Source organism: Elephas maximus, chromosome 5, assembly GCF_024166365.1.
Source record: "Elephas maximus indicus isolate mEleMax1 chromosome 5, mEleMax1 primary haplotype, whole genome shotgun sequence".
In the NCBI taxonomy this organism is placed as follows: Eukaryota; Metazoa; Chordata; class Mammalia; order Proboscidea; family Elephantidae; genus Elephas; species Elephas maximus.
The window spans coordinates 158,576,442-158,600,164 of record NC_064823.1 but is presented as its reverse complement, the minus strand read 5'-3'; the positions used below and the strand labels follow the sequence as shown (position 1 = coordinate 158,600,164).

The following is a 23,723-nucleotide window of genomic DNA, read 5'->3' as shown; positions in this document are numbered from 1 at the left end:
AAACATAACGAGTAACGTGTAGACGGGAGAGAAGTCCTAGAATCACTGCCAAGCAAAACCAAAGCACAGAAGAGGGCTGTCATGGATTGAACTGTGTTCCCCAAAATATGTGTTGTAATCGTAACCCCTATACCTGTGGGTGGAAACCCTGGTGGTGTATTGATTAAGAACTTGGCTGCTAACCAAGAGGTTGGCAGTTTGAATCCACCAGCTGCTCCTTGGAAACCCTATGGGCCAGGTCTACTCTGTCCTATAGGGTCACTATGAGTCCAAACTGACTCAACCGCACATAAAAACAACATACCCGTGGTTATGACAACATTGGGGAATGCGCTTTCTTTGTTATATTAATGGGGCAGTATTAGTGTCGGGTGTGTCTTAAATCAATCTCCTTTAAGATATAGGTAGTCCCTGACTTGGGATGTGACAAGTAATGAGGAACCATGATAAGTAATGAGGAACTTCACACTTATGACCAAGACCATCTGTTTTTTTGTCCATCTTGTCGTCAGTAACGTGTACTACATACAATGCTTCGACGCATAATTTGCTGTTATCATTCTCAGATGTTCACTGGAAGATGTTCAATGTTGTCATTTACAAAGATACTGATAATAAAAAAAAGGCAATAATTACGAAAACTAAAAAAAAAAAAGGTATTCGACTTACGTCAGAACCTACTTATACTGGAGCTGTCAGAATGGAACCCCGTTGTAAGTTGGGGACTACCTGTATAGTGAAACCTGTGAGGGCTGGAACTCAACAAATGGGACTGCCTTGTTTTTCCAGATCTCACAAGTTTTCCACCTCTGACAGGGTACAATCTCACCACTTTTCTATCACTCGTTTTAGCGGAAACTATTTGAGTTTTCTTTCTCTGACAGGTATCTACCTTACACAGGCTCTAGCTTTCGTAGGTTTTACTGTGTAAATGAGCAGATTAAGTAAGTGTGCAGGGGTGGGGGAAGGTAAACGCCACGTCACATGAAGATCATCAAGGAGCCAGGGAACAGAAGCTGAAAGACACAAGGCCCTTCCTCCAGAACAAACACAGAGAAAGCCTTCCCCTGGCGTCAGAGCCCTGAATTCGGTCCGTGAGCCTCCAGAACTGTGAGAAATAAATTTCTGTTTGTTGAAGCCACCTGCCTGTGGTATTTCTGTTATAGCAGCACTAGGGAAGACAAATGGCCAATTTGGAAATGTTTTTGTGTAAACTCTACGAACGCCTGAAGATGTGACGCCCCAACCGCCTGCACTGGCTAAGTGTGTAGTTGTTGTTGTGTGCTGTCAAGTCACTTCCGACTCATAGCGACCCTGTGTACAACAGGATGAAACACTGCCCAGTCCTGCACCATCCTCACAATCATTGCTGTGTTTGAGCCCGCTGTTGCAGCCACTGTGTCAATCTATCTCATTGAGGGGTTTCCTCTTTTTTTTGTTTTCCTACTTACCCACTTTTTTTTTTTTAATTGTGCTTTAAGTGCAAGTTTACAATTCAAGTCAGTTTCTCATATAAAAACCTATGCACACAGTGTTATGTGACCCTAGGTGCTCTCCTATGTGACAGCTCACCCCTCCTCTCCACCTTTTATTTCCTGTGTCCATTCAACTAGCTCCTGTCCCCCTCTGCCTTCTCATGTCACCTCCAGACACGAACTGCCCACAGTCTCATGTGTCTACTTGAGCTAAGAAGCACACTCTTTACCGGTATCATTTTATGTCTTATAGTCCAGTCTAATCTTTGTCTGCAGAGCAGGCACTGAGAATAGTTTTAGTTTTGGGCTAACAGAGTCTGGGCACCATGACCTCTAGAGTCCCTCCAGTCTCAGTCAGACCATTAAGTCTGGTCTTTTTAATAGAATTTGAGGTCCGCATCTGTCTTAGTCATCTAGTGCTACTGTAACAGAAATATCACAAGCAGAAGGCTTTAACAAAGAGCAATTTATTTTCTCACAGTCTAGGAGGCTACAAGTCCAAGTTCAGGGCTTCAGCTCCAGGGGAAGGCTTTCTCTATCGGCTCTGGAGGAAGGTCCTTTTCATCAATCTTCTCCTGGACCAGGAGCTTTTCCGTGCAGGAACCCCAGGTCTAAAAGATGTGCTCTGCTCCCGGTGCTTCTTTCTTGGTGGTATGAGGTCCCCAACTCTCTGCTTGCTTCCCTTTCATCTTGAGAGATAAACGGTGGTGCACGCCACACCCCAGGGCAACTCCCTTTGCCCCAGGGCAACTCCCTTTACCTTCGATCAGGGAGGTAGCCTGAGTGAGGGTGGTGTTACAATCCCACCCTAATCCTCTCAACATAAAATTACAATCATAAAATGGAGGACAACCACACATACTGGGAATCATGGCCTAACCAAGCTGACACATATTTTGGGGGGGACACAATTCAATCCGAGACATTCTACCCTTTGGCTCCCCAAAAAATCACATCCTTGCAACATGAAAAACATATTCACCCCATCATATCATAAAAAAAGTCTTAACTCTGAGTCCAAAATCCAAAAATTCCTTTTCATCTGTGGAATCTAGAATACAAGTTATTTGCTCCCAGCGGTACAACGGCAGAACAGGCACAAGCTAGGCATTTCCACTACAAACAGGAGAAACTGAGAGCAAAGAAGGCACAACAGGCACCAAGCAAGTCAGCAGAACACGTGAGATTAGCCCTGAAGGCTTTGAAAATAATCCTCTGTTCTCTGAGACCATTTACACAACGGCTCTGCCCTCCAGACTCTAGGAATTGGCCACACTCTCCGGATTTTGAGTGGAGGCCCCTTGGCCCTGGGCATCACCTCTGCCTTCCAAGCCCACTGGGACAGCAACTCTGCTCCCTCAGCTTTAAAGCCAAAAACCAAACCCACTGCCGTCGAGTCGATTCCGACTCATAGCGACCCTATAGGCTGGAGTAGAACTGCCCCATAGAGTTTCCAAGGAGCACCCTTCGGCTTTAGGCACACCATTTTCCTCAACCATCTGAGTGGCAACTCCACCCCTTGAAACCCCTGAGGTCATAGCCATACCTTTTGAGATGGTGGCAGCTCAGCTTCTTGTGTTCCTTGTCTCTTCAGCCTGCTTCCTGGTTTCTTGGCCTCTTGGGTCCTTGGCCCTCACACCTGCATCTGCCGTGCTGCGGCAAGTGTTCCAAAGCTCTGTAGCTCCACCGATAAGTGCCTAGAGGCACCCCGCTCCGCCAGGAAGCCTCCTGCGCACCTACACTCAGCTCTCTCACTCCATGGGTCGGCTCCACCTGGTCTCCTGGTTCTGCTGCTGCTGCCACTGGTCTTCTGCTGCTGCCGGCCGTCTGTCACTGCAGCTCCTCTATCGATTCACAATTTCAAAACCACTTCCACATTTTCGGTATCTGTTACAGCAGCACCCCACTCTCTTGGTACCAAATTCTCTCCTACTTATCTAGTACTGCTGTAACAAATAACACAAGTAGATGGCTTTAACGAAGAGAAATTTATTTTCTCACAGTCTAGTAGGTTACAAGTCCAAATTCACGGCGTTGGCTCCAGGGGAAGGCTTTCTCTCTCTGTCGGGTCTGGAGGAAGGTCTTTCTCATCAGTCTTCCCCTGGACCAGGAGCTTTTCTGCACAGTAACCCTGGGTCTAAAAGATGTGCTCTGCTCCCGGTGCTTCTTTCTTGGTGGTGTGAGGTCCCCAACTCTCTGGGTACTTCCCTTTCCTTTTATCTCTTGGGAGATAAAAGGTGATGCAGGCCACGCCCCAGGGCAACTCCGATCAGGGATCTGACCTGAGTAAGGGTGGTGTTACAATCCCACCCTAATCCTCTCAACATAAAATTACTACCACAACCAAAAGAGTAAAAAGACCACCTACAGATTGGGAAAAAATTTTCAGCTATGACATCTCTGACCAGCGCCTGATCTCTAAAATCTATATGATTCTGTTAAAACTCAACCACAAAAAAAGACACAACCCAATCAAAAAGTGGGCAAAGGATATGAACACGCACTTCACTAAAGAAGATATTCAGGCAGCTAACAGATACATGAGAAAATGCTCTCGATCATTAGCCATTAGAGAAATGCAAATTAAAACTACATTGAGATTCCATCTCACTCCAACGAGGCTGGCATTAATCCAAAAAACACAAAATAATAAATGTTGGAGAGGCTGCGGAGAGATTGGAACACCTATACACTGCTGGTGGGAATGTAAAATGGTACAACGACTTTGGAAATCTATCTGGCGCTTCCTTAAAAAGTTAGAAATAGAACTACCATACAACCCAGAAATCCCACTCCTTGGAACATATCCTAGAGAAATACGAGCCTTTACACGAACAGATATATGCACACTCATGTTTATTGCAGCACCGTTTACAATGGCAAAAAGCTGGAAGCAACCAAGGTGTCCATCAACGGATGAATGGATAAATAAATTATGGTATATTCACACAATGGAATATACTACGCATCAATAAAGAACCGTGATGAATCTGTGAAACATTTCGTAACATGGAGGAACCTGGAAGGCATTATGCTGAGTGAAATTAGTCAGATGCAAAAGTACAAATATTGTATAAGACCACTATTATAAGATCTTGAGAAATAGTTTAAACTGAGAAGAACACGTTCTTTTGTGGTTACGAGAGGGGGGAAGGAGGGAGGGTGGGAGAGGGTTATTTACTGATTAGATAGTAGGTAAGAACTACTTTAGGTGAAGGGAAGGACAATCCTCAATTCACAGAAGGTCAGCTCAACTGGACTGGACCAAAAGCAAAGAAGTTTCTGGGATAAACTGAATGCTTCGAAGGTCAGCTGAGCAAGGGCGGGGGTTTGGGGACTATGGCTTCAGGGGACATCTAAGTCAATGGGCAAAATAAATTCTATTAAGAAAACATTCTGCATCCCACTTTGAAGTGTGGTATCTGGGGTCTTAAATGCTAACAAGCGGCCATCTAAGACACATCAATTGGTCTCAACCCACCTGGATCAAAGGAGAACGAAGAACACCAAGGTCACATGACAACTATGAGCCCAAGAGACAGAAAGGGCCACATGAACCAGAGACTTACATCATCCTGAGACCAGAAGAACCAGATGGTACCCGGCCACAACTGATGACTGCCCTGACAGGGAGCATAACAGAGAACCCCTGAGGGAGCAGGAGATCAGTGGGATGCAGACCCCAAATTCTCATAAAAAGACCAGACTTAATGGTCTGACTGAGACTAGAAGAATCCCCGCGGTCATAGTCCCCAAACCTTCTGTTGGCCCAGGATAGGAACCATTCCCGAAGACAACTCATCAGACATGGAAGGGACTGGACAATTGGTTGGAGAGAGATGCTGGTGAGGAGTGAGCTACCTGTACCAGGTGGACACTTGAGACTGTGTTGGCATCTCCTGTCTGGAGGGGAGATGGGAGAGTAGAGAGGGTTAGAAACTGGCAAAACGGTCACAAAAGGAGAGACTGGAAGGAGGGAGCGGGCTGACTCGGTAGAGGGAGAGTAAATGGGAGTGTGTAGTAAGGTGTATATAAATTTATATGTGAAAGACTGACTTGATTTGTAAACTTTCACTTAAAGCACAATAAAAATTATTTAAAAAAAAAAGCTCCTTGGAAGAAAGACCTGGCAATCTATTTCCAAAATATCAGCCACTGAAAAATCCTATGGGGTGTAGTACTACTCTGACACACATGCGGTTGCCATGAGTTGGAATTGGCACAATGACAAGTGGTAGGTGTTGGTTCAATAGAGTAAGGGTATTTAAAAGCATGGGCTTAGGTACGATAGGTAAGGGAGTACGTACAGGTAGGGAAGAGTTCTCTGTTACATCCAGTGTCTCCTGCACCAAAATGTTTTTGGTTGTTTTGTGTTGTTAAATTACCAAGGCCTTTCTGCTCTTGATTTAGTCAGAAGCCTATACATCATATTTCATCATCACAGTATTCTAACTACGCGAGGACATTGATGGAAGCCATAGTAATATTAATTGCTGTTATTTATTGAACATGTTGCCAAGTGTTTTTCAAAGTATTTTGTTTGTTGTCTCTAATTTTCTTAACAGCCTGAAGAGCTAAATAATATTATTCCAGTTTGACATATGAGGAAAATGAGGCAAAATGAGACCAAATAGCTTTTCTGAGGTCACAAGGCCAATAATGGCAAAACAAGGATTTGAACTCAAGGCTGTCTGTGTGCAGCATCTGCTTTTCCACCTTGATGAAGCTAAGCAGGTCAAGGCGGGAAAGGGCAAGCGTTTGCTGAGCGAGGAGAACAGGGAAATACAAAGAGGAAGAAAGGAAAAACTGCTTGGAGAGGAGGAGCCTTGTCTGAATCACATCTATATGACACCCATTTCCTAGATCAGAATCTCAAAAAATGTTTAGTGAATGCAGATGTGGTTATAACCAACGAGTCAGATTCGCTCTCTGGCACTCTTTGATACTACTAGCGTACCTATCTCCTCATTACAAAAGGAAGGACTTTGTGCCCCTCACTCCCTGCCTCTCACCACTTTCTCTGCCACCACATGGCAGTATGGGTGTGGGGTGTTCTTTTTTTTTTCTTTTATTGTGCTTTAGGTGAAAGTTTGCAGACCAAATTAGTTTCTCATTAAACAATCAATACACACACACACACACACACAAAAATTACCACCACAAAATGGAGGACAACCACACCATACTGGGAATCATGGCCTAATCAAGTCGACACATATTTTTTGGGGGACACAATTCAACCCATGACAGCACCCCACTCTTCTCCTGCTCCATCGGGGATTCTCTGTTGTGTTCCCTGTCACAGCAGTCATTGGTGGTAACCAGGCACCATCTCTTCTTCTAGTCTCAGGCTGATGGAGTCCCTGGTTTATGTGGCCCTTTCTTTCTCTTGGGCTCATATTTTCCTGGTGTCTTTGGTGTTCTTCATTCTCCTTTGCTCCAGGTGGGTTGAGACCAATTGATGCATCTTAGATGGCCACTTGCTAGTGTTTAAGACTCCAGATGCCACTCACCAAAGTGGAATGCAGACGTTTTCTTAATACACTTTGTTATGTCAATTAGCCTATATGTCCCCTGAAACCATGGTCTCCAGACCCCTGCCCCGGCTACTCTGTCCCTCTAAGTGTTTGGTTGTATTTAGGAAACTTCTTAGCTTTTGCATTAGTCCAGCTGTGCTGACTTTCCCTCTATTGCGTGTTGCCCTTCCCTTCTCCTAAAATAATTCTTATCTACTATCTAGTTAGTGAATACCCTTCTCCCCCCCTCCCCACCCTCGTGACCATCAAAGAATGTTTTCTTCTGTGTTTAAACCTTTTCTTGAGGTTTTATTATAGTGGTCTCATACAGTATTTGTCCTTTCGCAACCAATTCCACTCAGCATAATGCCTCTAGATTCCTCCATATTATGAGATGTTTCACAGATTCATCATTTTTCTTTATCGTTTAATAGTATCCCATTGTCAGGATATACCATAATTTGTTTATCCATTCATCCATTGATGGGCACCTTGGTTGCTTCCATCTTTTTGCTATTGTAAACAGTGGTGCAATGAACGTAGGTGTGCATACACGTATTTGCATGAAGGCTCTTGTTTCTCTAGGATATATTCCAAAGAGTGGGATTGCTGGATTGTATGGTACTTCTATTTCTAGCTTTCTAAGGAAGCACCAAATTGATTTCCAAAATGGCTGTACCATTTTACATTTCCACCAGCAGTGTTAAAGTGTTCCAGTCTCTCCACAACGCCTCCAGCATTTATTATTTTGTTTTTTGGATTAATGCCAGCCCTGTTGGGGTAGGATGATATCTCATTGTAGTCTTGGTTTGCATTTCTCTAATGGCTAATGATTGTGAGCATTTTCTCACGTATTTGTTAGCCACCTGAATGTCTTCTTCGGTGAAGTGCCTGTTCATATCCTCTGCCCATTTTTAAATTGGGTTATTTGTCTTTATGTTGTTGAGGTTTTGCAGTATCTTGGAGGTTTCAGAGATCAGACATTGACTGGATTTGTCAAAGTCAAAAATTTTTTCCCAGTCCAAAGGTTCCTTTTTACTCTTTGGTGAAGTCTTTTGATGAGCCTAAGTGTTTGATTTTTAGGAGTTCCCAGTTATCTAGTTTCTTTTCTGGTGTTTGTGCATTGTTAGTAATGTTTTGTATATTGGTTATGCCATGTTTTAGAGCACCTAGCATTGTCCCTATTTTTCTTCCATGATCTTTATCATCTTAGATTTTATTTTTAGGTCTCTGATCTATTTTCAGTTACTTTTTGTGCACAGTGTGAGGTATATGTCTTCTTTCATTTTTTTGCAGGTGGATATCCAGTTATGCCAGCACCATTTGTTAAAAAGACTGTCTTTTCCTCATTTAACGGACTTTGGGCCTTTGTCCAATATCAGCTGCTTGTATACAGATGAATTTATGTCTGGATTCTCAATTCTGGTCCATTGGTCTAATGTATCTGGTATTGTACCAGTACCAAGCTGTTTTGACTACTGTGGTGGTATAGTAAGTCCTAAAATCAGGCCTTGGTGATAGAAACAATACCGGAGATCGAATAATAGAATTTTGCAAGACCAACGACTTCTTCATTGCAAATACCTTCTTTCACCAACATGAATGGTGACTATATATGTGGACCTCACCAGATGGAACACACAGAAATCAAATTGACTACATCTGTGGAAAGAGACGATGGAAAAGCTCAATATCATCAGTCAGAACAAGGCCGGGGGCTAAGTGTGGAACAGACCATCAATTGCTCATATGCAAGTTCAAGTTAAAACTGAAGAAAATCAGAGCAAGTCCACGAGAGCCAAATTATGACCTTGAGTATATCCCACCTGAATTTAGAGACCACCTGAAGAATAGATTTGACGCATTGAACACCAGTGACCGAAGACCAGATGAATTGTGGAATGACATCAAGGACATCATACATGAAGAAAGCAAGAGGTCACTGAAAAGACAGGAAAGAAAGAAAAGGCCAAGATGGGTGTCAGAGGAGACTCTGAAACTTGCTCTCGAACGTCGAGCAGCTAAAACAAAAGGAAGAATTGATGAAGTAAAAGAAGTAAACAGCAGACTTCAAATGATGTCTCGAGAAGACAAAGTAAAGTATTATAATGACACGTGCACAGAGTTGGAGATGGAAAACCAAAAGGGAAGAACATGTTAAGCATTTCTCAAGCTGAAAGAACTGAAGAAAAAATTCAAGCCTTGAGTTGCAATAGTGAAGGATTCTATGGTGAAAATATTAAATGACACAAGAAGCATCAAAAGAAGATGGAAAGAATACACAGAGTCATTATACCAAAAAGAATTAGTCGATGTTCAACCATTTAAAGAGGTGGAATATGATCAGGAACCAATGGTACTGAAGGAAGAAGTCCAAGGTGCTCTGAAGGGATTGGTGGAAAACAAGGCTCCAGGAATTGATGGAATATTAATTGAGATGTTTCAACAAACAGATGCAGCGCTGGAGGTGTTCACTCGCCTATGCCAAGAAATATGGAAGACAGCTTCCTGGCCAACTGACTGGAAGAGATCCATATTTATGCCTATTCCCAAGAAGGTGATCCAACCGAATGTGGAAATTGTAGAACAATATCATTAATATCACACGCAAGCAAAATTTTGCTGAAGATCATTCAAAAACGGCTGCAGCAGTATATCGACAAGGAACTGCCAGAAATTCGGGCTGGTTTCAGAACAGGATGTGGAACCGGGGATATCATTGCTGATGTCAGATGGATCCTGGCTGAAAGCAGAGAATACCAGAAGGATGTTTACCTGTGTTTTATTGATTATGCAAAGGCATTTAACTGTGTGGATCATAAAAAATTATGGATAACATTGCGAAGAATGGAATTCCAGAACACTTAATTGTGCTCATGAGGAACCTTTACATAGATCAAGAGGCAGTTGTTCGGATAGAACAAGAGGATACCGACTGGTTTAAGGTCAGGAAAGGCACGCGTCAGGGTTGTATTCTCTCACCATACCTATTCAATCTGTATGCTGAGCAAATAATATGAGAAGCTGGACTGTCTGAAGAAGAACGGGGTTGGAGGAAGACTCGTTAACAACCTGCGTTATGCAGGTGACACAATCCTGTTCGCTGTAAGTGAAGAGGACTTGAAGCATTTACTAATGAAGATCAAAGACCACGGCCTTTAGTACGGATTACACCTCAACATAAAGAAAACAAAAATCCTCACAACTGGACCAATGAGCAACATCATGATAAACGGAGAAAAGATTGAAGTTGTCAAAGATTTCATTTTACCTGGATCCACAATCAACAGCCATGGAAGCAGCAGTCAAGAAATCAAAAGGTGCATTGCATTGGGTACATGTGCTGCAAAGGACCTCTTCAAAGTGTTGAAGAGCAAAGATGTCACCCTGAAGACTAAGGTGCGCCTGACCGAAGCCATGGTATTTTCAATCACATCATATGCATGTGAAAGCTGGACAATGAATAAGGAAGACCGAAGAACAATTGATGCCTTTGAATTGTGGTGTTGGCGAAGAATATTGAATATACCATGGACTGCCAGAAGGATGAACAAATCTGTCTTGGAAGGAGTAAAGCCAGAATGCTCCTTAGAGGCAAGGATGGCGAGACTGTGTCTTACATACTTTGGACATGTTGTCAGGAGGGATCAGTCCCTGGAGAAGGACATCATGCTTGGCAGAGCACAGGGTCAGCAGAAAACAGGAAGACCCTCAACAAGGTGGATTGACACAGTGGCTGCAACAATGAGCTCAAGCATAACAATGATTGTAAGGATGGCGGAGGGCGAGGCCGTGTTTCATTCCATTGTGCATAAGGTCGCTATGAGTTGGAACCGACTCAACGGCACCTAACAACAACAACAACAACAAAATCAGGTAGTGTGAGGTCTCCCACTTCATTCTTCTTTTTTAGTAATGCTTTACTTATTCGGGCCTCTTCTGTTTCCACATGAAGTTGGTAATTTGTTTCTCCATCTCATTAAAAAATGCCAGTGGAATGTGGATCAGCATTGCATTGTATCTGTAGATCGCTTTGGGTAGAACAGACATTTTCACAATGTTGAGTCTTCCTATCCATAAGCAAGGTACTTTTTCCACTTACGTAGGTCTCTTTTGTTTTCTTGCAGTAATGTCTTGTAGTTTTCTTTGTATAGGTCTTTTACATCTCTGGTTAGATTTATTCCTAAGTATTTATGATGGTCTTCCTCTTTTCCGCTCACCGTTTACTTTACGAAACATGATGTCATTCTCCAGGGACTGATCTCTCCTGATAACGTGTCCAAACTATGTGTGACAAAGTCTCCCCATCCTCACTTCTAAGGAGCATTCTGGCTTAACACCAGCCTTGTTGCGATGAGATGGTATCTCACTGTAGTTTTGATTTGCATTTCTCTAATGGCTGATGATTGTGAGCATTTTCTCATGTATCTGTTAGCCGCTTGAATGTCTTCTTTGGTAAAGTGCCTGTTCATATCCTTTGCCCATTTTATAATTGAGTTATTGGTCTCCTTCCAAGACAGATTTGTTTCTTCTCTGGCAGTCCACAGTACATTCGATATTCTTTGGCAACACCATAATTCAGATGTATCAATTCTTCTTTGATCTTCCTTATTCTTCGTCCAGCTCTCACATGCATATGACGTGACTGAAAACAGTATGGCTTGGGTGAGGCATACCTTAGTCCTCAAAGTGACATCTTTGCTTTTTAATACTTTAAAGAGGTTTTTTGCAGCAGATTTGCCCAATGCAATACTTGTTTGATTTCTGGGCTGCTGCTTCCACGGGTGTTAACTGTTGATCCAAGTAAAATGGAATCCTTGACAACTTCAGTCTTTGCTCCTTAGTCTTAGGTTACGTGGCTGCTCACACACTGGTCACAAAGATGACCATGAAATACTTGGTGATGTGTGAAAACTCTAATCACAAATTCAACAATAAAAAATTCTTCCCTAAGAGATAAATCCCCAACTAAAGCCAGCAGACCAAATGTTCCACGATTAGACCTGCATTAGCGTTTATACACCCTCTGCCCACCATCCTGCCTTCCCCTCAGCTGGCAGGCACAGTCCTCCTCTGTCCCCTGTCCTGTGCTCCTGGGCTCTGAGGGTGGGCATAAGGCTCAGGCCCAGCCAACCCACATGCAGCCCACCCCAGGCTATAGCACCTGGTAGCAGGACGAGCATACCATCCGGTCTGGCCAGAGTTCCCTGGAGTTCTGGAATGCTGGACAGGCAGGGCCTCTTGCTCCCCTGCCAGGCCTGTGAGCAGCGGAACCCAGCCTGGATCTAGCACAGTCACTGGGCACCGATGGGGAGAGGCACGCAGAGCTGCAACAGGGGGCCAGGCCCTGATATCCCTGGACCCTACCATCTGCAACTAGAGTGGCCTCGCCAATACACAACCCAACAATATTCTTATTTTACTGCTGAAATTCCTCTACAACATGCCATCACTCCTGCTGCATTTTCTTTTGTGAAAAGGAAGAGCTGTCACAATCTCGTGGTCCAAAGGGCAGGCAGTCACCAACTCACAGCTACCTTATCTCATTCTGTCACTTCAGTTACACAATAATTACCACCGAGTACCTACACCCAGGCCAGGACACTCTGCTGAGTTCCACATGTATCCATCTGCCTACGCAACATCTCTGTTGGACTGTCACACCTGCTTCTCAAACAACATCCCCAAACAGAGTTCACGTTCTCCCTCCTGTGCCTGGACTCACTCCATGGTGTCCAAGCTTGGTAAACCACACCCCGCCATCCTGACGTGGGTCGGAGATTGAGGGGTCATCCCTGACCACCTCCTTCCTGCTCACCCAAAGCAGGCTTTCCACCTGTCAAAACTGTCCAGGTGATGAGAGACAAGAAGGAACAGGCTGCCCCATGTGCAGCGTCTGGCTCAGGCCCAGCCCAGAGCCAGCCCAGGAAGGGCCAGGGGACAGAGCTGGACTCACAGGCAACACCTTGCTGGGTAGGTCTAAGAGGCTCATGGTGGCCTAAGGAGCCAAGGGTCAGAGGACCAAGGCCTGGCCTCTACTCTCAGCCCAGATCCTTCCCACCCTACTCACACAAAGGGCTTCACATTTGGACAGGTGGACAAACCTAGCTCCAACAGTCATCACACTCCTTCTTCAAGGCAGAGGAGGAGCCGCATTTAGGGTGGGGTCCAGTGTGCAACAAATGCTCAGCTGATGTCCACTGTGATTACTGCTCTGGTGGACCACTACTGCTTCAGCCAGCACTCCGCTCCCCCCACCCATCCCCTGCACAACACTTCCTCCCTGGACACCAGGTGGGCAGGAGTCAGGTAAACCACAACCAAAAAGAGCCCCAAGATCCTTGGCAAATGGTGCAATCACCATCAAAAATCGAGGCCTACTTTTCAGTTTAGTTTTGTTCACAGTACCTTTAACAGGAAAGAGGTAGGCAAAGACGCAAGGATACCAAGGAAATTAAGCAGTGAAAAATGAACATGAAAACCTGTTCTGAGAGCTGGGCTTCTTGTAGTTGCCAACCCTTCCCCACCCAAGAAAGCAAACACACAGAGTGGAGGGGAACCAGCGTGGCTGTAAGCCCCGGGACTCACCTCCTCTAGATGCCGGGTTCTCCTCCTCTCTGCCTTCGCATGGATCGCTTTAGGCGATGGTTTCCACGTTACTGCTTCTTGTTAGCTGCTTCACTCTGTACTCAGGTTCTGCACGTCTGCTCCTTCCTTCGGTCCCTGGCTTTTTTCCCATTTTCTAGAATGGAAATGGGCACCTGTTACTTCATTTCATGCTATTTATGTCGGATCGCATACAATCCCGTAAGTACATTTTTACCAGTGATTGCCAGTATTCACAGGAGTAAACAGCCAACCAGAAATACCAGTCAAGAGCAAAATGTAAGTATCTATATACAGACACATAAATATAATTTTTCCTAATCTGCTGCACAGAGTTATCAAAAATAATATTTTAAAAGAACTATATAAGGAATTGACTTCAAAGGTCCCTGGGTGGTGTAAATGGTTTGTGTTCAGCTAAAGGTTGGCGGTTCAAACACACCCTGTGGCGCTGCAGAGGAATGGCCTGGCAATCTGCTTCCACAAAGATTACAGGCAAGAAAACCCTATAAGGCAGTTGTATTTTGTAGCACGTGGGGCTGTCTGGGATTGGAACAGACTCGACAGCAGCGTGTTTGGTTTTCTTGGTAGGTCTTTACTTGAACCAAAAGAAACACCTCCAACTGTTGTTGTCAGGTGCCATCGAGTTGGCTCTGACTCCTAGCAACCCCACGTACAACAGAACAGAACACTGCCTGGTCCTGTGCCATTCTCAGGATCGTTGTTACGCTTGAGTCCACTGTTTCAGCCACTGTGTCAGTCCATCTCATTGAGGGTCTTCCTATTTTTCACTGACTCTCTATGTTACCAAGCATGATGTCCTTCTCAGGGACTGATCCCTCCAGATAACATGTCCAAAGTATGTGAGATGTAGTGTCGCCATCCTTGCTTCTAAGGAGCATTCTAGTTGTACTTCTTCCAAGACAGATCTGTTCGTTCTTTCGGCAGTCTGTGGTACATTCTTCGCCAACACCACAATTCAAAGGTGTCAATTCTTCAGTTTTCCTTATTCACTGTCCAGCTTTGACTGAAAACACCATGGCTTGGGTCAGGCACACCCTAGTCTTCAAGGTGACATACCTGCTTTTCAACACCTTAAAGGGGTTGTTTGCAGCAGATCTGCCCAATGCAATGCATCTTTTGATTTCTCGACTGCTGCTTCCATGGGTGCTGACTGTGGATGCAAGTAAAACGAAATCCTCGACAACTTCCATCTTTTCTCCATTTATCATGATGTTGCTCATTGGTCCAGTTGTGAGGATTTTTGTTTTCTTTACGTTGAGGTATAATCCATACTGAAGGCTGTGGTCTTTGATCTTCATCAGTAAGTGCTTCAAGTCCTCTTCACGTTCAGCAAGCAAGGCTGTGTCATCTGCATAATGCAGTCTTCCTTCAATCTTGATGCCCCGTTTTCCTTCATAGAGTCCAGCTTCTCGGATTACTTGCTCAGTGTACAGACTGAATAGGTATGGTGAGAGGATACAACCCGGACACACACCTTTCCTGACTTTAAACCACACAGTATCCCCTTGTTCTGTTCAAATGACTGCCTCTTGATTTACATATAGGTTCCTCATGAGCACAATCAAGTGTTCGGGAATTCCCATTCTTCGCAGGGTTATCCGTAATTTGTTAGTATCCACACAGTTTAACGCCTTTGCATAGTCAGTAAAACACAGGTGACCATCCTTCTGGTACTCTGTGCTTTCAGCCAGGCTCCATCTGACACCAGCGATGACATCCCTGGTTCCGCGTCCCCCTCCGAAGCGGGCTCGGACTCCTGGCAGCTCCCTGGCGATACACTGCTGCAGCTGCTTTTGAATGATCTTCAGCAAAAGTTTACTTGTGTGTGATACTGTTTGATAATTTCTGCATTCGGTTAGATCACCTTTCTTGGGAATAAGCACAAATATGGATTTCTTCCAGTGGTTGTCCAGGTAGCTGTCTTCCAAATTTCTTGGCACAGACGAGGGAGCACCTCCAGTGCTACGTCCGTTTGTTGAAACATCTCAGTTGATATTCTGTCAATTCTTGGAGCCTTATTTTTCACCAATGCTTTCAGGGCAGCTTGGACCTCTTCCTTCAGTGCCATCGGTTCCTGATCATATGCTGCCTCCTGAAACGGTTGAACTTCAACCAATTCTTCTTGGTATAGTGACTCTGTGTATTCCTTCCATCTTCTCTTGATGCTTCCTGCGTCGTTCGATGTTTTCCCTGTAGGATCCTCACCACTGCAACTCAAGGCTTGAATTTTTCCTATAGTTCTTTCAGCTTGAGAAACACCGAGCGTGTTCTTCCCCTTTGGTTTTCTATCTCCAGTTCTTTGCACATGTTGTTATAACACTTTGTCTTCTCAAGACGCCCTTTGGGATCTTCTGTTCAGCTCTTTTACTTCATCATTTCTTCATTTTGCTTTAGCTACTCAACGTCCAAGAGCAAAATTTCAGAGTCTCTTCTGACATCCATTTTGGTCTCTTCTTTTTTGTCTTTTTAATGACTTCTTGCTTTCTTCATGTACAATGTCACTGACATCATTCAACGACTTATCTGGTCTTTGGTAATTAGTGTTCAACACTTCAAATCTATTCTTGAGATGGTCTCTAAATTCAGGTGGGATATACTCAAGGTCATACTTTGGCTCTCATGGACTTGTTCTAATTTTCTTCAGTTTCAACTTGAACTTGCATATAAGTAACTGACGGTGTGTGTTCCACAGTTGGTCCCTGGCCTTGTTCTGACTGATACGGAGCTTTTTCATCGTCTCTTTCCACAGATGTGGTCAATTTGATTTCTGTGTATTCCATCTGGCAAGGTCCATGTGTATAGTTGCCATTTATGTTGGTGAAAAAAGGTATTTCCAATGAAGAAGTCATTGGAAAATTCTATTACGTGATCTCCAGCATCTTTCTATCACCAAGGCACTATTTTCCAACTACGGATCCTCCCTCTTTGTTTCCAACTTTCACATTCCAGTCACCAGTAATTATCAATGCATCCTGATTACACGTTCGATCAATTTCAGACTGTAGCAGCTGGTAAAATCTTCAATTTCTTCATCTTTGGGCTTGGTGGTTGATGTGTAAATTTGAATAACAGTTGTACTAACTGGTCTTCCTTGTAGGTGTATGGATATTATGCTATCACTGATAGTGATGAACTTCAGGATAGATCTCGAAATGTTCTTTTTGACAATGAACCCAACGCCATTCCTCTTCAAGTTGTCATTCCCGGCATAGCATACCATATGACTGTTCGATTCAATATGGTCAATAGCAGTCCATTTCAGCTCAGTAATGCCTAGGATGTCGATGTTCATGCATTCCATTTCATTTCTGATAATTTCCAATCTTCCTAGATTCATACTTTGTACATTCCATGCTCTGATTATTAATGGATTTTTGCAACTATTTTTTCTCATTCTGAGTCATGCCGCATCAACAAATGAAGATCCTGAAAGCTTGACTCCATCCATGTCATTAAAGTTGACTATACTTTGAGGAGGTAGCTCTTCCTCAGTCATGTTCTGAGTGCCTTGAAATCTGAGGGGCTCATTTTCTGGCACTATGTCAGACAATGCTCCACTAGTATTCATAAGGTTTTCGCTGGCCAATTTTTTTAAGAAGGAGACTGCCAGGTCCTTCTTCCTCGTTTGCCTTAGTCTGGAAGCTCTGCTGAAACCTGTCCACCATGGGTAATCCTGCTGGTATGTGCAATATCGGTGACATAGGTTCCAGTATCACAGCAACACGCAAGTCCCCACAGTACAACAAAATGACAGACAGGTGGGGCAACATTTCAAACTACCTATCAGTTAAAATGGAGCCCTGGTGGCACAATGGTTAAACGCTCATCTGCTAACCAAAAGGTCGGTGTTTCGAACCTCCCAGCGGCAATTTGGGAGAAAGATGTGGGTGTGTGCTTCCATAAAGATTACAGCCTTAGAAACTCTGTGGGGCAGTTCTACTCTGTCCTATATAGTTGGTATGAGTCAGAATTGACTGGAGAGCAACGGGTTTGGTTTTTTGGTTTATCAGTTAAAAGGAGAGATGGATTTTGTTCTTCAAAGAAAAAAAAGTACTCATCACAACCAAAAGATAAACGTGCCAGCCAAAATTAATATGCAGGCCTCTGAGAGAAGAGACAAGAGCCCTCATCCATCTCTGCTGCACATCCCTCCTTGGTCTGTCCCTGGGCTCAGCCACAGCCAGGAGGGAACCCATGGCTCCTTTATGGAACAGAGGATGGATCCAGAAGAATCCTATTCTGGATATCCTCAGGCTGTGTGTGTGTATGCATGTGTGTGCGTGTGTGTATGTGTGTATTTGAGCAGGGTTTGATACAGGTGTCCTCAAACCCCGCAAAAGCACACAACTGCCCGTACAGACCAACCCCTGCTTCCTGGCGGTGGGTGGGGCCAGCTGCTGGGGCCTCTGGGGACAGTTGGACAGGTGTACTGTAGGTGCAGGAAAAGCTCACTCAAAAATAAGTTCACACAGGCAAACGTGGTGGATCTGGGAGAGGGCAAATGCTGACGACAACTAGGAAGCAGTGTCAAATTGTCCCTTTGCTCCCTGAAACTTCGTAACAGAATGAAGCTGAGGTAAAACAGACCAGGGGCCTCAAAGAGACAGTGTTACATCCAGCGGGCTACACGCATAGCAGGAGAATGGCTGGAGGCTGTGAGTTGGAATCCACTCGAAGGCAACTTTATTTTTTTTTAATGAGGAATTGACTGTTTTTCCTATGGCTACAATATACTTATTACAAAGTATGATTAAAGGTAAATTTAATCAATTTACATGCATTGAAACAAGGGAAAAAAAAAAAAACCCAGCTATTTAAAGTTTAAGTCACACTCACCTGTAAGTGGCAGCCTAGAATCGCATACTACATTTTGAAAGCCTGTGGAGAGAAGCAGAGAGTGACGTTACCATCTACAGCACTGAGCGGAAGGGCCTACTCCACCACGACACCACGGGCCATGGACATCGCAGGCCCACAAGGACGTGCAATCCACACTGTATTTGCCCCGCCCCCCAGATTAGCAGCTTCAGCTTTGTTGATTTAAACAGGTCTGTTCGTGTACTTTCTTAAAACCACCAAAAGAAAAAGAAAAATTAACGACAGTGAAAAACTAGGATCCAACACAGAGAAATGGGTAGGTCTCATTACCATCACTGCGGGTCTAAGCCCAGCCCCGAGGTATGAGACACATGGGCAGGAGCGGACACAGCTCTCTGGAGTGGCAAGAGACACCCAGGGCTACAGAAACTAAAGGAGACAAGGAAGGATCTTCCAGAAAGTCAGAGAGAAAAATGCAGGCAAGAGAAAGCACCACTCGTAGCACTGCAGACCCCCCTGAATTTGAATTTCTCATCTCCAAAACTGTAAAAGAATGCATTTCTCTGTTTTAAACCTACCCGCTTTGTGGTATTTTGTTATGGCAGTCCCAGGAGACTGAGAGAGACACGAAGACAGTAAGGCAGAATAAAGGAAGGGGGAGAGGAACAGCTGCCATCTTAGGATGGGTAAGAGCTTCTGCACACACCTCAGGGAGCAGCTGAGTTATCTGGGGAGGAATGCTCCAGACAGGAGATCAGCAAGAGCAAAGGCCCTGAGGCAGCCAAGGCTCAGCACCATCAAGGGACATAGTGAGGCCAGGGTGGCTGAGCAAAGGCAGGTCAGGAGAGGAGGCCACAAAGTCATTCTACCCATCATCTGAGGCCTGGGGATTTCTTCTCAGCATGAAGACATTACGGGAGGGTATCCTAGCAGGGCAATGAAGTGACCAGACTTCATTTTTTACAAAGAATCATTGCAACACTTAAACAGAAGAAACACTCGGTGCCAAATGATCTAAGAACCACTTAGAAAAGAGAAAGGTAATTTCTCTTCCCTTAATTTTTTTAAAGGGTTAGGCACAAAATCATATACATTCTTATTCTTAGTTAAGGAGCCCTAGTGGTACAGTCATTCTGTACCACTTGACTCGAAGGCACTAGGTTTTTTTTTGGGTAGCGGTACAGTGGTTATATGCTCGCTCAGCTGCTAACCAAAAGGTCAGCGGTGTGAACCCACCAGCTGCTCCGTGGGAGAAAGATGAGGTAGTCTGTTTCTGTAAAGATCACAGCCTTGGAAACCCCACAGGGGCAGTTCTAATCTGTCCTGCAGGGTCGCTATGAGTCAGAATCTGCAATGCAGCTGGGATCAGTAAGTAAAACTCTTAGCAAATGGTGCAGAAAGAAGCTTCTTTCACTGGATAAAAGTTCTGTATTTGAAAGAAATACTAACACAAATACACACATAAAGACTTACACATCATGAATATTCAAAGGAGCTTTATTCAAATAGCCAAAAGGGAGAAACAATGCAAATGCCCAGCAAATGCCCAACAGGTGCTCCACCCACCCAGGCAAACTACTGACAGTGCAACAGTACAGGAGTGTGATGCGAAGGGAAAGAAGCCAGACACTGCTTCCACTGGACATGAAATTCAGCAAAACTCCACTGAGTGAAAGCAGCTTACGGAGCAGTGGTGGCCAGGGCCTGGGCTGAGGGGAAAGGGCCTGGGCTGAGGGGAAGGGGCCTGACAGCAGCTTACGGAGTAGTGGTGGCCAGGGCCTGGGCTGAGGGGAAGGGGCCTGACGGCAGCTTACGGAGCAGTGGTGGCCAGGGCCTGGGCTGAGGGGAAGGGGCCTGACGGCAGCTTACGGAGCAGTGGTGGCCAGGGCCTGGGCTGGTGGGAAGGGGTCTGACAAGCAGCTTACGGAGTAGTGGTGGCCAGGGCCTGGGCTGAGGGGAAAGGGCCTGGGCTGAAGGGAAGGGGCCTGACAGCAGCTTACGGAGTAGTGGTGGCCAGGGCCTGGGCTGAGGGGAAGGGGCCTGACGGCAGCTTACGGAGCAGTGGTGGCCAGGGCCTGGGCTGAGGGGAAGGGGCCTGACGGCAGCTTACGGAGCAGTGGTGGCCAGGGCCTGGGCTGATGGGAAGGGGCCTGACGGCAGCTTACGGAGCAGTGGTGGCCAGGGCCTGGGCTGAGGGGAAAGGGCCTAGGCTGAGGGGAAGGGGCCTGACGGCAGCTTACGGAGTAGTGGTGGCCAGGGCCTGGGCTGAGGGGAAGGGGCCTGACAGCAGCTTACGGAGCAGTGGTGGCCAGGGCCTGGGCTGAGGGGAAGGGGCCTGACAGCAGCAAAGGAGCATGAGGGGAGTTTCTAGAGTGATGGAATGTTCCATAACATGAGTGTGGTATTAGTTAAGGACTACAGGTATTTGTCAAAATACTTCAAATTGTACACTAAAATTGGTGAGCTTTGTTGCTGTTAGCTGCCCTTGAGTCAGCCCGACTCATGGGGACCCCATGCACAATGGAATGAATTGGTGCCCAGTCCTGCACCATCCCCATGATCGGCTGTGGACTGGACCGTTGTGATCCATAGGGTTTTCACTGGATAACTTTCCGAAGTAGATCGCCAGGCCTTTCTTCCTAGTCCATCCTGGTCCAGAAGCTCTGCTGAACCTGTCCAGCATCACAGCAACACACAAGCCTCCCCTGACAGATGGGTGGTGGCTGTGCGCGAGGTGTGCTGGCCAGGAACAGAACCTGGGTCTCCCATATGGGAGGGGAGAACTCCACCTGAACCATCACTGTCCACACTGGTGAACTTTAATGTAAATGATACCTCTGGATGCCTCCCGTTGCTCCCTCCTTCTCTCCCTCACAGGGGCCCTGGTGGCATGGTCGTTAAACACTCAGCTGCTAACTGAAAGGTGGGCGTTCAAACCCACCAGCTGCTCCGTGGGAGAAAGATGTGGCGGTCTGTTTCCATAAATATTTTCAGCCTTGGAAACCCTCTGGGGCTGTTATATTCTGTCCTGTAGGGTCAGAATCAACTCAACGGTGGCGAGTTTGGTTTTGGTTTGGTTCTCCCCCATATAGCCTGTTGAGCCAGATCCTGTCCCCTCTTCCTGCAAACACCTCATCCTGAGTCTGTCTTCTATGACCGCCTAGAACACCTGCACCAGTCTACCACCCCCTCCATTTCACATTTTAGAACTGCAATCAGAGGCCCCTTCTCTGTGTAGGCCCTCCTGAGGCTCTGAGGGCTGCCACGGCACAGGACTCGCCCTTCACCTCCCCGCCAGCACTCAGTCTTCTCCCAGTCCCCTGAGCTGGTTAATATGGGGCCTTCCCACCTCTCAGCCACAGGGAACCAGCCTTGGGCCCTTCCTCTCCCTGGCCCCAGGCTCTTCCTGCCCTGCCATTAGGAATAAGATCCCCAGAGAGGCCTCCAGAACTTGGAGTTTCTACCATCTTCAACGATACCCGTGTCTCTGCACCCACGTGAGCTTAGGCAGGGCCATGTCTGTCCCTCACCGCTGGTCACCCACACCCAACAGAGCACCCAAGCAAGAGCCGGCGCCCATGCCAGAGCTACTGCGCAGTAAATAAATACCAGATGAATCAGAACCAGAGACATCTCTGCCTCCCTTCAACTACTGTGGAGCCCTAGTGGCAGAGGCTAAGAGCTCCACTGCTAACCAAAAGTTCAGCAGTTTGAATCTACCAGCCGCTCTTTGGAAACCCTACGGGGCAGTTCTACCCTGTCCCGTAGGGTCATGATGAGTTAGAATCGACTCAGTGGCAATGAGTTTGGTTTCGGATTTGGTTCAATTCTGTGGAAAACCTACTCTATTTTCATACAGAAACTATCAGACTACAGAGAGCGGCCCAGTCCCAAGTGCCCTTTCTTATGAACGTGGCCCGCTGCGCCCATGGCTGTGGCCTTAGGTGACATTCAGGGTCCCTACTCATGCAGCCGGAGTAACCAGGTGAAGCCGCCCAGCAACTGTACCGCCCCGCCCTATTCGATCTGTCTTCTCCCACCGTCTTAGTTCCCTAGTGATGCTCCAATAAAAATGCCACAAATGGGTGACTTCAACGAACAGAAACTGATTTTCTCACAGTTCAGAGGCTGGAAGCTGGAATTCAGGGCACTGGCTGTAGGGGAAGGCTCCCTGTGCCCCCTCTGGGGGAGGGTCTTTTTCTCTTTTCAGCTTCTGTTCCTGGTTCTCTGGCAATCTTCTGTGCTGTCTACGTTCCCCCACCTGAGCTGGCTTCTCTCTGTCCTAATCTGCTCCTTTTATATCTTGAAAGTGATTGGCTTTAAGTCACACCCTATGCTGCTACGGCTTCCGTAACACAAGAAAGAAAACCCTACACTCAGATGGAATCGCATCCAGTTACGGGGTGAGGAGCCCAATACATATTTCAGGGGAGACACAATTCAATCTAACACCCGCCAACCGTGAGAAGCGGGGTCACTTCTGCACTCTCAGTGCCCATCACACTTCCGCACACAGCAGGTGCTCAATAAAAGTCTACCTCACACAGTTCTACTCTTTAAATCCTATTTTGTGAGGGGGTGTCTGTCTTGTGCGCTGTGGCCTTTCCCACAGGGCCTGCCCTGCCCCTGGACCCCCACCTCCTGGGCCCCCAGGGCTCTTGCCCCGCCCCCCGGCCTCCGCTTTTCTCCATAGTACCCAGCACCTGCTCACACAACTTACCACGGGCACTCCCTGTGTCTGTCTCCCATGACAAGGTGACAGGGTCTCAGGTTTTGTTGACAGGTGTAGCCCAAGCACCCACAAGAGCGCCTGTGCATAACGGGCACTGACGAGGTCTTTGTTTTTAACAAATGACAAGTGGCTTGATCACCACGTGTTTTATGGGCTGGAGAGGACAACTGCTTTAACCTGAGTGTCACTAAAGGTACCTCAACAAGGACACTAGGCAGGACTTGTTCACTGACTGATTTTTCTTTTAAGGAAGCATATGTCCTAGTGGCACAGTGGTTAAGTGATATGGCTGCTAACCTTGGAAACCCTATGGGGCAGTTCTACTCTGTCCTATCAGGTCACTGAGCTGGAATCAACTCGATGCCAATGGGAGGTGCACATACATTCTAAGCCGCCAGGAAGTCCCTCACCCAGACGGACTGGGAGGTCAGCCAGTACCCTTCCTGCCTGCTCAGGTGGATCTGACACTGAAGATGAGTTTTAGCCTCATGAAGATAAACAGAGCCCATATCGTGAACGTCCCCTGCTTTTTCCAGCTGGGATACTGAAAAG

General features: G+C 46.0%; 1 protein-coding gene across 3 annotated transcripts in view; it reads right to left on the bottom strand.

Moving 5' to 3' along the window:
• Nucleotides 1–23,723, bottom strand: part of PCGF3 (polycomb group ring finger 3) — a 90,995-nt gene that overhangs the window by 43,489 nt on the left and 23,783 nt on the right. For all 3 annotated transcript variants that reach the window (XM_049886557.1, XM_049886559.1, XM_049886558.1), the window contains 2 exons: nt 18,458–18,499; nt 13,580–13,733 (listed from right to left, as the gene is read on the bottom strand). The gene's annotated coding sequence lies outside the window, so the exon portion shown is untranslated. The remainder of the gene's footprint in view (nt 1–13,579; nt 13,734–18,457; nt 18,500–23,723) is intronic.